The sequence below is a fragment of the Pogoniulus pusillus genome, chromosome Z (assembly GCF_015220805.1).
Source record: "Pogoniulus pusillus isolate bPogPus1 chromosome Z, bPogPus1.pri, whole genome shotgun sequence".
Taxonomy (NCBI): Eukaryota; Metazoa; Chordata; class Aves; order Piciformes; family Lybiidae; genus Pogoniulus; species Pogoniulus pusillus.
The window spans coordinates 50,557,830-50,565,476 of NC_087309.1; positions in this window are offsets into that span (position 1 = coordinate 50,557,830).

The window sequence follows — 7,647 nt, forward strand, 5'->3', positions numbered from 1 at the left end:
AAAGACTTACATTCAAACTAGTATTTATATTGAAGTTATAATGTGTCTTTGTAAGATTGTTAGAATTTTCATTTGTATTTTGTTTCCATGCCTGGGTGATTGATAGATATCAGACATACCTAAGCCAGTATCACAACACAAATGTACCACAGGGAGAACAGCATCCAGTGATCTGGACATTTCAATGAAAAGGTAATTTCTGTTTTCAAAAAAGAAGTGTACAATCTTGTCCAAAACAGGACTCAGCAGAGAATTAGATCAGTGTACACTTCACTTGGGCAGCCCTTGAAGTGTAACCCATTAAAAACTATGCCTACAGAGCGAACCACTGAAATTAGTTGGTAAAAGCTATTAGCAGTGAGAACAGGCTTGAAGATGTGAATCAGAACCTGTAAGGAAGGGAGATAGCTCTTATATACAGGGATCAAGCGTGTCTGAAAAGAGTGGATTTGCCTTGTAGGTCAGTGAATTTAACACAAAGGTACTTAGGTCTTTGCTTTGTTCAGAAGGTGGTGCATTGCCAAATACCAGCTGTAACATGAGCGACCCAAGGCAGCTGGTGCTGGGTGTGTGTTCTCTGGTAAGAGGGTTTGGAGAGCTGCTCCACAGCGTGTGTTCTCTGGTAGCAGGGTGTGACTAGCGCATTGGCGGCAAGAAGCACTTCTGGACAGCAAAGGCCCCAGGCTTGTGCTTGGACTGCTACACTTTTACCTGCTCTGAGCCCTACTGTGATGTGCAGGTGCCCACCAAGGTTCCAGATGCATTCAGAAGATGCAGTGAGCTCTTTGCTCTGTCTGTGAGCTATGTGCTCAAAAGGGTCCATTTTGAGATAACTGCCAAATAAACTCACCTTGCCTAGCACCACTGCCAAAATAAACACAAACTTCAGGAAAAAACCCTCTCCAGACGGACTTGATTCAATCTTTCTAGGCACTGATGATGTTAAATCGATACAGAAAAATGAGGCAAATGCTTTATTTCCTGGTACTTTTCAAGTGTTTTTTTAAAAAAACGAAGAAAGCTTCTTTTGGTCTGGAGCTGCCCCTTAGTGTCCTGCCGAAGAACTGCTGCTTCCTGATCTCATGCTAGCAACGACTAATGAAGCCACAAGGCTGTGATGGTTTGGGTGTTCCCTGCCCCCCCACACTTGAGAAGTTACCCAGACTAGACTCAGTCAGCTCTGGGAATATAAATGAAGCTATTTATTTACAGCTAGCATAATGTACAAGCAGCTATTTACAGTATATACAGCTATATACAGAAATAGACAAGGTAAATGTAATACAGAAACACAACTCCCCTCCCAGAAACCTGAGTCCCCAGGAGGGGCTCTCAACCACCCCTGCACCTTCCCCCTGCCCCTCTCAACCTTACCCTAGTCCTAAGGAAGAATAGAGGTTCAGCCAAGAGGTTAAGAAGCAAAGGTGAGTCCAAATGGAAAGTGAGGTTAGGGAGTAGGATGTTGCTCAGCCAGCAGCCCAGCCAGAGTGACAAAATGGCAAGAGTGTTATCTAATGTTTTCGTTTCTTGTTCAGCAAGACTCTGAGGGGAGTAGACATCACCACTGTTTTCCTTTCACCTCCTATGATCTAGTTCTTCTCACCAAAACATTCTACCTAGCTTCAAACTAGCACAAGGGCTCAAGGGAGACAAACGCCCACCTGGCTGCTGCAGGGCAGGCACAGATGTTTCACCACAGCTCTTACAGGCACAACCTGCAAACAGACAGAGACTTTCCACCAAATGCAACGGGATCAAGAAGCCTGCAGAGGGCAATGATGGCCAGCAGTGGTCAAGGTATAGAAGGAGAGATGATAAAAAGAAGGATTGTAACAGAAAACCTAAATAAATATTTCACAGCTGTTTTCACTGTTATGGAGCCTGGGGAGGTTCCCACTGGATGGAGAAATGGACATGATGCAGGATCCTGGAGAAGAGAATGTTCTGGGGAGACCTAACAGAGGCCTTCCAGTACCTGAAGGAGGCCTACAAGAAGGGTGGAAAGTGACTGTTTACAAAGGCCTGTAGTGACAGGACAAGGAGCAGTGGTTAAATTAGAGTATATTTAATCTGGATGTTAGGACTAAGTCGTTTCCCATGAAGGTAGTGGAACACCGGAACTGGTTGCCCTATCCTTGGAGACACTGAAGGTGAGGCTCGACAGGGCTCTAGCCAGCCTGATCTAATAGGTGATGTCCCTGCACACTGCAGAAGCCTGGACTGGATGACCTTTAGACATTCCTTCTAACCCAAACCATTCTGTTTCTATTTGTCAGACTGAACTACAGGTAACAAATGTCATAGGGCAGATCCTTAAAACAAGTTGTAACAAGAAAAGACTGGATGGTGCCCACCCCAGAGCTCGAGAGAAACTGGAGGTGCATGATTCCTGGAAGCCACTGGCTGAAATCTGCCACAGGACCACAGCACAGAAACCTAGTAGGTACAAACCCAAATGGAGAGGTGCCAAGCAGTACCCAGAGAGCTGCCGAATACTGCAGTTCATATTGGGTAAAGAGGTAAAGACCTCCATGTAGCCACTCACACAGCCCACCCCCACTCCCAACCTAGTTGGATGGGAAGGAAGAGCTTGTGAAAGAACTAACCCTATCTTAACTGAACTGGAGAAAAGTAAAGAGCAAACATAATCCCAATCCATTGGTATTCCCTGAAGGAGCCCACAATGCCTGATTGCTGTCTACATTGTTCACAGAAAGTATTCCTCACTCTGAAAGAAACTTGGCTGCCATAAATTACATGGGGAAAAAATCATACACTAAATGGCTGACTGAAAGATAGAAGATAAAGAATAAATTAATGGTTTTTACAAGTGAACTGACACACAAGGTCACACAGGAATCTGCCCTGGAGTCAGTGCTATTGAGCATATCGATTAGTGATCTGGAAAACAGAATGAATAGCCAAGGGATAAGTAAATGAAGAACCAGAGGCAGATGTTGCCAAGGTACAGTTGGTTGAATTGTTTTTAAAAGGCAAGGAAACCAGGATGTTGTTCCAAGTTTAATGAATACTGTAAGAGGGCTAGAGACATGTGCAAACCAAGAACCTGAGACAGTGGGAGGAACAGCAAAAGCCAACAAGCATAATTTCCTCTTCACACCTTAGAGTTTACTTAGCATTTGGGGCTGCATATTTTCTTCTTGGAGGAGAAACTGAGAATATATTGTGCTGTGCAGGTAGTCTTAAGTGTGTCTTCAAGGTACCATCTGCCTCCATCTCTCAATTTTGCACAGTAGCAGGATGTCCTGGCTTCACCATCTCTGGCAGGTACCTTATCCAAGCTACTGGCCAGCAGTGAGGTTTGAATCAAATAGTGTGATAGCCCCATAGGCTTCACGCTGGTTTCCTGGCCTGTCACTGTAGGCCTGAATAGGTCAAAATAGGTCTGAACATGTGCTGGCTTGCTTAGACATGTTTTTCTGTTGTGGGGAGAAGCAACCATGGGAAAGTGGACAAAGACCCTGGAGTCACTGAATCTAAAGACCCCGGCTTGCCCAGACTTGTTTTGCTTCTGTTTGTATCCTGTTGTAAACAAGGTACATACACTTGGCTTGTGCCTACCTCATGCAAGGCCTATGTTTTCCCCAAATTTTTGTAAAGCAAGCCTATGGTTTCACCTAATGTGGTCAGGCTTGGCTAACTGTCATTCTGATTGGCTAACCTGTGTCCAAAGGCCCATTAGTCTCGAGCTGTATTGATAAAAAGAGATGAGCAGATAATGCAACAGGCTCTGCCGTTGTATTCGTGCTTGCTTGCTGCTTGCTACTGCTGCCACTGCCTGCTGTCATTGCTCTCTCTGCTTCTGGCAGTGATACTGCCATTGCCTTCTGCAGCATTATACTTTGCTAAACTACAAGGTATCTCTGCTGAACTGCCTGGAAACTGCCTGCTTTGAGATTACCAGGAACAGGCTCCACACGATCAGCATGCGTAGCCAGCGTGACATTGTGCTGAGACTGCACATGGCAAGGCATCCTGCCTACACCTGAAAGTCTCCTGCCAAGATGGGAAGTTCTGGAGGTACACAGATCAGAGAAATCAGGATAAGCTCAGAGATCGTCTGCCTCCTTTCCTGAGCACTCTGTGAAGCCTGGGAAGAATGAGAAGCCTCACCATCTGACAAGACATCAACAGAACCCTCTGAGAGCATTTTGGGTACTGTCTGAAACTATGGTTAGCCCCACAAGTTACGAAATAGTATTTTGTCAGTAAATACTTAAAGCCTCTTGTAGTTCACCAACTGCCTTCTGCCATAAGCAGAAAGGTGCCCCTTGAGTCCATCTAGTGGACAAGTGGTATAATTAACTGCAAGTGGTATACTGCCCACAAGAACCTTCTATTCCAGTTCAATTAATGTTCTATGATTGCCAGTTATTTGTTCTAGATCCTCTGTTATTAATCCATATATTGTTTCCATGACCATGGCAAGAGAACCTGATTATTATTAAAACTGATGGTCAGGGTGGCAAGAGTTCTGAATACCAAAATTAATAAACAATACTAATTTTGAAAACATACCATCTCACATTAATTAATTACCCCTCCATTACACACCCTAGTCACATGCTCTCCTGTCTCATACCACCGTCCTATGTCAGCTGTCATGCTGGATGCTTAGAGGTTAGATGTAAGTCCAGCATAGTGACAGAGAATGCACTTGCACTTCAGTGTCCTAGGACACAGCTCAAACAGTAGCAAAACCAATTTTCCAGGCTTTGACAGTGCTTGCTGTGGAGTTGGTCTAATCCTTCTGTTTCACTGCTTGCTGCTTTTATCCTTGCTTCTGCACCTCAAAAGAGTAACACTCGTGCACTCTTTCAGTACCTGCGTTTACAGAGACTCCTACCTCATCACATTGCACTCTGCAGTATGAGGTGCTCTTACAAGTTTGAGTATCCTCTCCACAGCCTTGCTATGGGAAGCTTTTTTTCTTTTTAAAATTTGGTGGTGGTGGTGTGTGCTTAACAAGTTATCTCACTTTCAAGGCCACTATGTTGGATGCACAGAAGTAGTCTGAATAGAACTGATTTCGGCAAACACTTCTAGTATGTAATAACAAAGTTAGAAGAGAAGAAGTACATTCAAGTGTACTCAAACAATACACATCACAGTTAAAGTATGTTATGAAAATGTGAAAGTAGATTGGAACAAAATCACCAAAGTGAGTTAAAATGGGTGAGTAAAAGTTTTGACAGACAGAAAGCCCACCAAGCAATTATCTATCTTGTCCACGTGGCATTAAAAACAGTCATTATAGCAGCTGTGGAAAACAGAGTAATCATGCACATATCCACTTAAAAAATTACTGCTTTGTTGCCTTCTAAAAAGATGAGTAATGTTTTACTGTTCTTATTCCACTTCCCAAGTACTCCTACAACAAAGCCTTGAGAGAGATGGTGTCATGTTCACAGAACTTCCTCCTCATCTCCTCCCCGCCACAACAAGCAACATTCCACCTTTGATGAGCAGGTCTCTTAACTGCTAGTAGCTATATAACACTGTTGAAATCCTTTCTTGTCCACAGAACATTGCAGAGGTTACATTCAAACTTTGATTCCTGTGAGTCTTCTATGTTATCTCTAAGAGATTAATATTTATATTTTCCCTTCTTTAGAGGCAAATATCACTGTGAAAAGAAACTCTTTCATAATCAGACCTGTATGAATTTCTGTTATTTCCAGATATTTGATTAATAACCCTGAGCTATGAAAATGTCAGTGACTAATATAATGTACAACATTTTTTGCTTAAAGCTTTGATTTCCTCCCCAAGTATTTTTCTGCCTTTTTTCAGGAGTGATTTAAGAGGGACATAAAATTTTACTATTATGGAAAGTCTTTTCTAAACTAACTCTTCTTCCATTGCATAAAGGTAATTTAAAAATGTGTTCTTCTCGTATTTCCAGAGAAAGCAGGACAGTACCCCAACACAAACGCTGATGCTGGTATTAAATGAGATTTTGATGTACTTCTGAGAATAAACAATATTGCCACCCCTCAGCTAAAAAGCAAGACAATGCTATCACAGTCCTTCCTTGCTCTCTTTTTCTAGAGAATTTCTGGTTCTCGGGGTAATTGGCAGAAACAAAGGGTGTGCAGGTTCTCAGCAGCAAGTACACACTGCCATGTTGTTCTGTGTGGAGTTGGGTGTTAAATTATGTTCATTTTGGTACAAAAGTGTAAGTATTTTTTGTTTCAGATTAAAAAATACAATCTCAAACACCTGAAGCTATTAAGACTTCTTGGAGACATACTGTGGCAGAAGTATGGCAGAAATCAGCATCACATCAGTAGCGACTGCTGCCTTGACTGTAGAGCCCTCTGCTTATGGTATCCTTATTAATTACATGCATAGAATCATAGAATCAACCAGGTTGGAAGAGACCTCCAAGATCATCCAGTCCAACCTAGCACCCAGACCTATCCAGTCAACTAGACCATGGCACTAAGTGCCTCAACCAGGCTTTTCTTGAACACCTCCATGTATGGTGCCTCCACCACCTCCCTGGGCAGCCCATTCCAATGGGAAATCACTCTCTCTGGCAAGAACTTCCTCCTAACATCCACCCTATATCTACTCTGGCACAACTTGAGACTGTCCCCCCTTGTTCTATTGCTGGTTGCCTGTGAGAAGAGGCCACCCCCCACCTGGCTACATGCAGCCACTGTCACTGCAAGTCAAACAGGCATTGATGTCTTCTATTCTAAGGGTTATCTGAGCAAAATGATGTCACTCTCAGATCAAATGAACAAAACCTAAAACTGCAGATGTTGCTGACTCAAGAGCTTCTAAATGATGACATTACAAAGTATCTAGATGATAACTGAAATTCTTTCAGATGCCAGTTTTGCCACAGAAAACAGTAAGGTCAAGGGACTTGCACAAGCGATTCAGTTTTAAGGAATGAAATGGTTCTTGTCCTGTTGGGGGAATTCAACCACCCTGACATTTGCTGGAAAAGTATAATACAAGGAGTAGGCAATCCAGGAGGCCTCTAATGTGCCTCGATAACTTCCTGAGACAGGAAATAGACAACACCTGCTAGAAAGGATGTATTATTGTCCCTGATGGTCACAAATGCAAGTAAACTTAGCAGTGATATCAAAGTTAAAGGCAGTCTGGTCTGCAGTGATCATGTATTAGTGCAGTTCACTGTCCTAAAGGGTATGAAGCAGATGAGGAACATAGTCAGGATTCTAAATTTTAGGAAATGAAAATTCCATCTCTTCAAGGAGTTAGTAAATGGGACTCCATGAGAAACAGCCCACAGAGACAAGGGAGAAGAACAGAGCTGGCAGATCTTTAAGGATGCTTTCCACAGAGTGCAAGAGATCTCAGTCCTCAGTGGTAGGGAATCTAACAAGAAAGGGACGAGACCAGCATGGCTGTAACCTGCTGGTTAAACTAAAAGGCAAAAAGTAGCTGTATAGGCAGTGGAAGCAGGGACAGGTATCCTGGGAAGAGTATAGGGATGCTGCCCAATTGTGTAAGGATGAGCAGGAAGGCCAGGGCATTGTTGGACCTGAATGTGGCAAGAGACACAAAGAATATCAAGAAGGTCTCCTACAGGTAGAAAAATGATAAAAATGAATGTAGAAGAAAAGATACACTTCCTGCAGAGCAAGA